Genomic DNA, 9,606 nt, shown 5'->3' with positions numbered 1-9,606 from the left:
ACAACTCCACAGGTTGTCAAAACATCATTTGTAATCTTGTTTTGTAGGAGTATGTAGAGCATACTCTAAGAAAGAGATAAAAAAAGTCACTAACTATTCGCAATAACACATCAAAACTGTTGAAAGAAATTATATTTCTTCATATTTTATGGACCATACTACAAGAAAAAGAAAAGGAACAAGAAGTGATTAATAATCATAAATAATAGTCTTTGTCACTCTAGCCGTTGTTTTGTAGAGTCTATAGGAACCCCACTTAGCTCAGAACGCACCATGCATGTGGCTATAAATGTAAGACTATCACAGTGTTCCATCCATCCAAAATCAAAAGCACCAGTGAGTGATACAGATAAACCATTGTGGCAAAAATGAAGAGTCTGTATGTACCATTTTTGAGTTTGGTAGCTGTGTTAGTCCTCACAGTTGCAGCCACAGAACCACCAAAGGCCCTGACTTGTGAGGAAACCAAATCCTTAGTGACGCCATGCTTAGATTTCCTCACCGATAAAACCAATACTCCTCCAACTCCTTGCTGCGAAGGGTTGAATAAATTGATAGTTTCAACACCCACAAAAGAAGAAAAACTTGCTGCATGTAAGTGCCTTAAGGAAGCAGCCTCTCACATTCCTAACTTTGATGTTGGCAGGGTCAATAACCTTCCTAAAGTTTGTAATATTAATGTGAATTTTTCCATTTCCAAGGACTTCGATTGCGAGAAGTGAGATTTCTTTCTTTTTTTTTTTATCTCATTATTCATGTTAATTCTACTCCTTCATTTACTTTTCTGACATTATTTTTACTTTCTTTTCTTCCTCTTCCTTTTCAGTATTATAAAAAACTAGCCCTGAGAAGGAGATGAGACGTTAGAAATGGTGGATTATGCTTTGAAGTTGTCATCTTTTTTTTTTTCAAAAATAAGATTGTTTGTTTAGCTTGGGTGAAAGAAAGTGTTATGTTAAAACTCATAATTAATGAGTAGCTTTTCATGTTGTTGGTATCCTCCATTTATCGTTTTTCAGAGAGTTTACTTTTACATTTAATGAATCGTTTATGTTTAACTAAAATGAATCGTTTATGTTTTTACATTTCAGATACCCTAATCTAAAATAAATTTAATTCGGAAAAAGATATCATTTTATGACACCTGATTTGATGTATTACGTTAAACTTTAATTATAGCTCTAATTTTCTTAGAGCAAACCAATTGGTAAAAGTACGAAATCAATTGCATGTGTATTTTAAAAACATATAATTAATATGCTAATAAAAAAACAAACTTAAAACAAACTATATTAATATGAATGTAGAACTCTTGCAAATTTGTGTGCTTTATTTTGCAGCATGAATTATAAGCACGATGGTTGAGTTATTGGTTTCTTTTTTATAAAATTAAAATTAGTATAAATAACTATCTAAATCAAAAAAAATTATATAAAAAAAATAGTATAAAAATTAGGATAGCCTGAGATATCTCCTTTAATTTAGAAAATTAAACGGAAATTCTAATTATTTCGGAATCACAGGCAAAACAAAGATATCAGACAAAAGTATGGTGGGTCAGTTGTCGTTTTTCTAAAAAAAAAATGTTTTCATTTTAATATATATATTATTTTAAGAATACATTTAATTTTGTAGATAATTTTTATTAATTAATTAATGTTTTAAATTTGAAAATTAAACTTATTATTATTTTTATATGTTAAACTATTTTAGATTATCATTTTGGTTTTTATATTAAGAATTTTTATTTTTTATATTAAGAGTCAAAAATCAATTTAATTTTGAGAAATTTTATAAATTTAATATAGTTTTAATTTTTTTAAACCATTTAATGTAGTTCATTTTATTAAATTATTCTCATTAAAACAGATATATCTCAGCATCTATGCCACAATATATCAAATTATATGTATTAATTATTTTTAAAAAAAATCAATGAATTATTTTGTAAAGTTGAGACTACATTAAATTAAACTTTTTTAAAAAATTGAGATCAGATTTTTTAAAAAAATTTAAAGAATAAAATTGATTTTTTATTCTTGATATAAAAAAAATATTTAAGTTATTTATTTTATTATAGTTATTAATTAAAATTTAATTTATAAGTATTAATAAATTAAGTTACACATATCACTACATTTGCATTTTCCAGATGATATACCAAAACCGAATATACCTTTTGTTCTATCGAAAAACAAATATACAACTTTCCCATTTTTTTAATGTGTCCAAGACACACTAAAAAGAAAAAAAGGAATTCAACGTTTATAAAATACAAATTCTTCCTATAACTTCATACCTTCTTTTTCTATTAAGTCCAAAAATACCTTTCAATTGAAACATAAATTAAAATTAACAAAACATCTAATTTATATTAGTTTTTTTTAATAAAAAAAGAAAAATTGAAAATTCAGATCCAGGTTGAGCAAAGTCGACTCAAGTCCATGACGAGCTGAGTCGTTCGGGCCCAAGTCGAATTGAGTCGGTATGGGCCAAAGTCGAACCGAGTCAACCATGTGCCAAGTCGAGTTGAGTGGCCGATATTAAGTCGCCCCGAGTCGACCGGAGCCCATATCAAGCTGAGTTGGCCCATCCCAATGTCTATTCAAGCCGGTCCAAGCCCATATCGATCTGAGTCTTTCAAGTTCGATATCGAGTCGAGCGGGCCCGGGCCGATATCTAGACAACCAGGCCAAGGCTGATATAGAGTCGAGCGGGCCCAGGCCAATGTCGAGCCGAGCGGGCCAAGGCCGATATTGAGCTGAGCGTGCCCGAGCCAATGTTGAGCCAAGCAGGCCCGAGCCAATGTCGAGCCAAGCGGGTCCGGATCGATGTCGAACCGAGCAGTCCTAGTCCGAAGTCGAGCTGAGCGAGCTCGGTCGAATGTCGAGCCTAGCAATCCCGAGTCGATGTTGAACCTAGCCGTCCAGGTCGATGTCGAGCCGCGGAAGCCCGTTTTGATGTTGAGTCGTTCGAGCCCGGACCGATGTCAAGTGGCCCGGGCCCGGGCCGATGTCAATTCATCCGGGACGAGGTCGATGTCGAGCTGAGCGGGGTAACGCTGATACTGAGCCGAGGGGGCATGTGCCAATATCGGGCCGAGGGAGCCCAGGCCGATATTGAGCTGAGCGGGCCCAGGCCGATATCGAGCCGAGCGGACCCAGGCCAGTGTTGAGCCGAACAGGCCCATGTCGATGTCGAGTCGAACTCACCTGAGTCGATGTCGAGTCGAGCGATTGATCTGGTTGCGATTTCTTTAATTTCGAAATTTTAATTCTTGACATTTTAAATTTCACATTTTAGAATTAAAGAAAAAACACATTCTAGAATTAAAGAAAAAATACATTATGAACTTTTACTTATATCTTATTACGTATGTATTATGAGAATATTTACCTAATTGATCTAAATAGGAAAGATAATTAAATTTCTTCCAAATTTATATTTAAAAATTCATTTTTCATTAATTTTAAAAAATTTCTTATACGGACTAATACGCAAGCATGTGATTCAACCTTATGTGGGGCGGGCCCATAAAATCGATTCACATGTTCTACTCAAGGTGGGCCAGTCTTCATTTTCATCATTTGACTTGATGATTATATATTGATTTTTGTGCAATGGTTATTGTTTTCTTTGAAAATATGTAACTATTTAAAAGTGAGTCACAATTATTGTTTGAGTACTTTGAATTCAATATCATTGAGATATTGTTAAGTGAATAGATTTTTGTATCTTAAATTATGAATCTTAAATTCTATTTGAATACAACTTTTTGTGAGAATAAATTAATTTCTTATAGTTATCATGGATTGTTATGTGAGCTTATGAGAGTGCAAGTTGTATTTGAATAATTTATGATTATGTTGGGCTTTTGAGTTATCTAAAAGTTGTAACTTTATTGATTTTGGATGAAATTTTAGAAAGTAATAATTTTCAAAGCAAATATAGTAGGAAATCAACATTTGCTCTTGACTCCATTTTTCTTAGAGTGAAAATAGAGTAAAAATTCAACCTTGTCCTCGGTCATATTGTCATTAAAATGAAAAATAGGACATACATCACTAGTGCAAATTATGTATTTTACAACGACATATTAAGCAGGTTAAATGAGAACTATAAATAAAATGCGGTGGTATTTTTGTAAATATTTGACACATATTACACAGGTTCGCTATCCAACCGGTGTAATATGTCTTGTTCAAAGAAAAAAAGTTTTTAAAACAAACTTAAAACAAACTATATTAATATGAATGTAGAACTCTTGCAATTTTTTGTGCTTTATTTTGCTGCATGAATTATAAGCATTGAGTTATTGGTTTCTTTTTTTATAAAAATTAGTATAAAAAATTATCAAACATAAAAAAATTTTATAAAAAAAAATTAGGATATCCTGAGATATCTCCTTTAATATAGAAAATTAAACGTAAATTCTAATTATTTCATAATAACAGGCAAAACAAAGATATCAGAGAAAAGTATGGTGGGTAAGTTGTCGTTTTTCTAAAATAAAATGTTTTCATTTTAATATATATATATATATATATATATATATATTATTTTAAAAATACATTTAATTTTGTAGGTAATTTTTAATTAATTAATTAATGTTTTAAATTTGAAAATTAAACTTATTATTATTTTTATATGTTAAATTGTTTTAGATTATCATTTTAGTTTTTATATTAAGAATTATGATTTTTATATTAAGAGTCAAAAAATCAATTTAATTCTGAGAATTTTTAAAAATTTAATATAGTTTTAATTTTTTTTAAACCATTTAATATAGTTCATTTTATTAAATTATTCTCATTAAAACAGATATATCTCAGCCATTATGTCACAATATATCAAGGTATATGTATTAATTATTTTAAAAAAAATCAATGAATTATTTTTTAAAGTTGAGACTACATTAAATTAAACTTTTTTTTAAAAATTGAGATTTGATTTATTTTTATAATTTAAAGAATAAAATTGATTTTTTATTCTTGATATAAAAATAAAAAAACATATTTAAGTTATTTATTTTATTATAGTTATTAATTAAATTTTAATTTATAAGTATTAATAAATTAAGTTACACATATCACTAAATTTGCATTTTCCAGATGATATACCAAAACCGAATATACCTTTTTTTCTATCTAAAAACAAATATACAACTTTCCCATTTTTTTAATGTGTCCAAGACACACTAAAAAGAAAAAAAAAGGAATCCAAATTCTTCCTATAACTTCATACCTTCTTCTTCTATTAAGTCCAAAATACCTTTCAATTGAAACACAAATTAAAATGAACAAAACATCTAATTTATATTAGTCTTTTTTTATTAAAATAAAAAATTGACTGAAAAAAACAATTATAAAAAAATATATATATTAAAAAATAATTTTTTTATAAAAACATAAAATTTGTAAAATATAGTATTAAGAAGTGGACTTTAAGCCTAACTCAACCCCATAAAACCGACTATATATTATGGGTGGTCCGATAGCGAGTGGCACTCGTTAGGATAGGCTCGAAGATGGCTCTGATACCATATTACGAAGTGGACTTTAAGCCTAACTCAACCCCATAAAACCGGCTCATAGGGTTGAGGTTTGCACCCACTTATGTACAATGAAAGGCTCTAATCTCTAGTCGATGTGGGATCTCCAACATATAGTGTTTAAGTTGAATCCTTTTTATTTAAAAAAAATGTGTTTAATGTTATTTATATTTAATTATTAAAAAAAGTTAAATAAAAGTATTAAGTTATTTAAACTAATTTGTATAAAAAAATATAAATTAAAAAATGACTAATTTTTTTTCAATAATAAAAAATATGCTATATAATTTAATATATGTATATATTTAATCTGATAAAAAATGAAAACGAAAAAATAATTAATTCACAACAGCTTTATTATATATTTCTTAATTGCATGTCTACTTTAAAGACATATAATTTTTTTAATATAAAAATTTAATTACTATATTATTAAACTGTCTTTAAATACTGAAAAAAACTTATGTTGTTAAAAAAAAACTCAAAACAAACATAACTTCTAACTGTTTCGTAATACAGCAAAACAAAGATACGGAAACAAGTAGGTAAGGGTGGGGAAAAAATATAAATTACAAAATTCAATACATAATTATTTAATCCATATTAATTTTAATATATTTAAATAGATTTATTTCAAATTTAAATTCATATTTTTGGATTTTAAATCCAATCTAGATACATTTTTTTATTATCCAAATTACATTTTGGGTTGGATTTTGACTTGGTCTGGTCCAGGTTAAGCCAAGACAATCCAGACCCAGGTTGAGCAAAGTCGGCCCAAGTCCACGACGAGCTGAGTCGTTCGAGCAAGTCGAATTGAGTCGGTATGGGTCAAAGTCGAGTCAAGTCAACTTTGTGCTAAGTCGAGCTGAGTGGCCGATATTAAGTCGATCAGGGCCCATATCAAGTCGAGTTGGCCCATGCCAATGTCTATTCAAGCCGGTTCAAGTCCATGTTGAGCTGAGTCTTTCGGGTCCGATATCGAGTCGAGCGGGCCCAGACCAATATCCAAACGACCGGGCCAGTGCTGATATAAAGCCGAGCGGGTCTAGGCCGATGTCGAGCCAAGCGGGCCAAGGCCGATATTGAGCCGAGCGGGCCTGGGCCAATGTCGAGCCAAGCAGGCTCGGACCGATGTCGAGCCAAGCAGGTCCGGACCGATGTCGAAACGAGTAGTTCCGGGCCGATGTCGAGCTGAGCGGGCCCGGGCTAATGTCGAGTCGAGCAATCCCGGGTGGATGTCGAGCCGAGCCGCCCAGGCCGATGTCGAGCCAAGCAAGCCCGGGTCGATGTCGAGTCGTCCGGGCCTGGGCCGATGTCGAGTCGCCCGGGCTCGGGCCGATGTCGATTCGTCTGGGCCCAGACCGATGTTGAGCTGAGTGGGGCAAGGCCGATACTGAGCCGAGCGGGCCTGTGCCAAATGTTGATTTTTTTTTGTATAAGAATTGGGATATCCCTGAAGTGTCTTATTTTATTTTATTTATTTATTGTTGATAAAAAAATAATGGTCACATGATGAAAGCTCAGAACGCACCATGCATGTGGCTATAAATATAAGACTCTCACAGTGTTCCATCCATACAAGATCAAAAACACCAGTGAGAGATTGAGATAAACCATTGTGACAAGAATGAAAAGTGTGTTTGTACCATTTTTGTGTTTGGTAGCTGTGTTAGTCGTCACAGCCATAGGGCCACCAAAGCCCCTGACTTGTGAGCAGACACAATTCTTAGTGAAGCCATGCTTAGATTTTGTCACCGATAAAACTACTGCCCCTTCAATTTCTTGCTGTCAAGGGTTGAATGAAGTGATAGTTTTATCACCTACAAAAGATGAAAGACTCTTTGTATGTAAGTGCCTTAAGGAAGAAGGCTCTCAAATTCCTAACCTAGATCTTGGCAGGACCAAAAGCCTTCCTAAACTTTGTAATCTTTCTAAGACCTTGGATTGTGATAGGTGAGATTTCTTTTTTTTTATATATATTTATTATTCATGTTAATACTGCTCCTTCATTTACTTTTCTGACATTGTTTTTTCTTTCTTTTCTTCCTCTTCCTTTTCAGTTTATAAAAAACTAGTCCCGAGAAGAAGATGAGACATTAGAAATGGTGGATTATACTTCAAAGTTGTCATTTTTTTGTTGAAAATAAGATTGTTTGTTTAGCTTGCATAAAAGAAAGAGTTATATTAAAATTGATAATTAATGAATAGTTTTTCATGTGTTAGTTGGTATTATTTTTTTTTTTTCATAGAGTTATGTTAACATTTTTACATTTAAATAAGATGAATAGTTTGTGTTTCGTTAAAAAACGAATAAACGACTACAGTAACAATAAGACCTATTCAAAACTTTTAGAAAATCATACTTAATAATTATATATATATATATATATATATTTAATGTGATTGAAAACTGAAAAAAAAAAAATTAATGTCACAATCATTTTATTATATATTTCTTAATTACATGTACGTTAAAAAAATATAATTTTTTAATATATTTTTAATTACTATATTATCAAACTATCACTAAATACTAAAACAAACCAAGTAGAGGGTGGGGTTTCCTCTGGACCGAATGTGATAAGACAAAAATAGGGTGAGACTGGTTTATTTTAATATATATTATTCTAAAAATAAATTGAATTACGTAGATAATTTTAAATTGATTAATTAATGTTTTAGTTTTATAAATTAAATTTATTTATTATTTTAATATGTTAAATTATTTTAGTTATGGTTTCTATACTAAGGATACAATGTTAATTTCATTTCAAATGTTTTTAAAATTTAAGATATTTTAAAAAAATTTAAGAGAATTTAATGTAATTCATTTTATTAGTGATTCTCATGAAAAGAAATAAACCTCACCGATTAAATATTATTATAATATTAAATATCATTAAATACTATTAAATATTATTAATACTATTAAATATTATTAAATGTTATTAATATATTTAAATATTATTAAATATGATTAATATTATTAAATATTACTAAATATTATTAAATAATATTAATGTTATTAAAAAATACAAATATTATTAATTACATTTTTTTATTAATCAGAATTAAGTCATTCAAATATTTCAAATTTTAAAATTTTAAAAAAGCATATAAATATTTCAAATTTTAAAATTTGAATATTAAAGTGGATTGTTATTAATAAAAAAACAATAATTACATAAATTTTGGTAATTTAAATTAATGTATGCATGACTTAGTTTTGATTAATAAAAAAACATTAAAAAAAATTAATCTTAAAATTTTAATATTAAAATAAATTCTTATTAATAAAAAAATAATTATATTATTATTTTTAATATAAATTAATGTATGTATGACTTAGTACTGATTAAAAAATGTCATATAAATATTTCTAATTTTAAAATTTTAATATTAAAATGGATTCTCATTAAAAATAATAATTATTATATAAATTCTTTTAATTTAAATTAATGTGTGACTTCAATTTTTATGAATAAAAATATTATATCAATATTTTTAATTTAAACTTTTTAATATTAAAATAAATTTTAATTAACAACATTAAAACTCATTAAAATAGATTCTTATTAATAAATATTTTTAATTTATGAATTGTGAATAATGTAACATAAATTCGATTATTATTGGAGAGAGATGAAAGCCATTGATGAGAGAGAAAAGCAAAAAGAGGATGAAAGAGACATTCACGTGTGTAGTGTGTGCGCCACATCATCAATAATTAACGTTGTTGGTGAAAACATAACGGAAGGGACCAACCATTTTAAAAAATTTTGGGACCAAATTGATTTTTTTAAAACCACTATATTGAATTGAATATTGACCCAAGTAGGGACCAAAAAGGTAATTAAATCTATTATTAATTATTATTGATATTATTAAATATTAAATGTCCTGCCCTCCCGCAATTTACAATTATTTGCATAATGTCTCTTATTCGTTTATTAAGTTAAGTTCTTTCATTTTCATGGTTCATGATTACTTCTTCTATTACTTCTTTTATTATGATCTATATGATCCTAAATTGTATTTGGTATCAGAGCCAT

The 9,606-nt window shown here is 28.9% G+C and overlaps 1 long non-coding RNA gene across 1 annotated transcript; it reads left to right on the top strand.

The window, feature by feature from the left end:
* Positions 1 to 331: 331 nt before the first annotated feature.
* Positions 332 to 990, top strand: LOC137826229 (uncharacterized). The gene is made up of 2 exons (XR_011083434.2): positions 332 to 718; positions 827 to 990. It is a non-coding gene; the product is annotated as an uncharacterized LOC137826229 (long non-coding RNA).
* Positions 991 to 9,606: the final 8,616 nt, after the last annotated feature.

This window comes from Phaseolus vulgaris, chromosome 8 (genome assembly GCF_051622355.1).
Source record: "Phaseolus vulgaris cultivar YP4 chromosome 8, ASM5162235v1, whole genome shotgun sequence".
NCBI lineage: Eukaryota > Viridiplantae > Streptophyta > Magnoliopsida > Fabales > Fabaceae > Phaseolus > Phaseolus vulgaris.
Note: the sequence above shows the minus strand (reverse complement) of the source record. Positions and strands in the feature narration are given on the sequence as shown.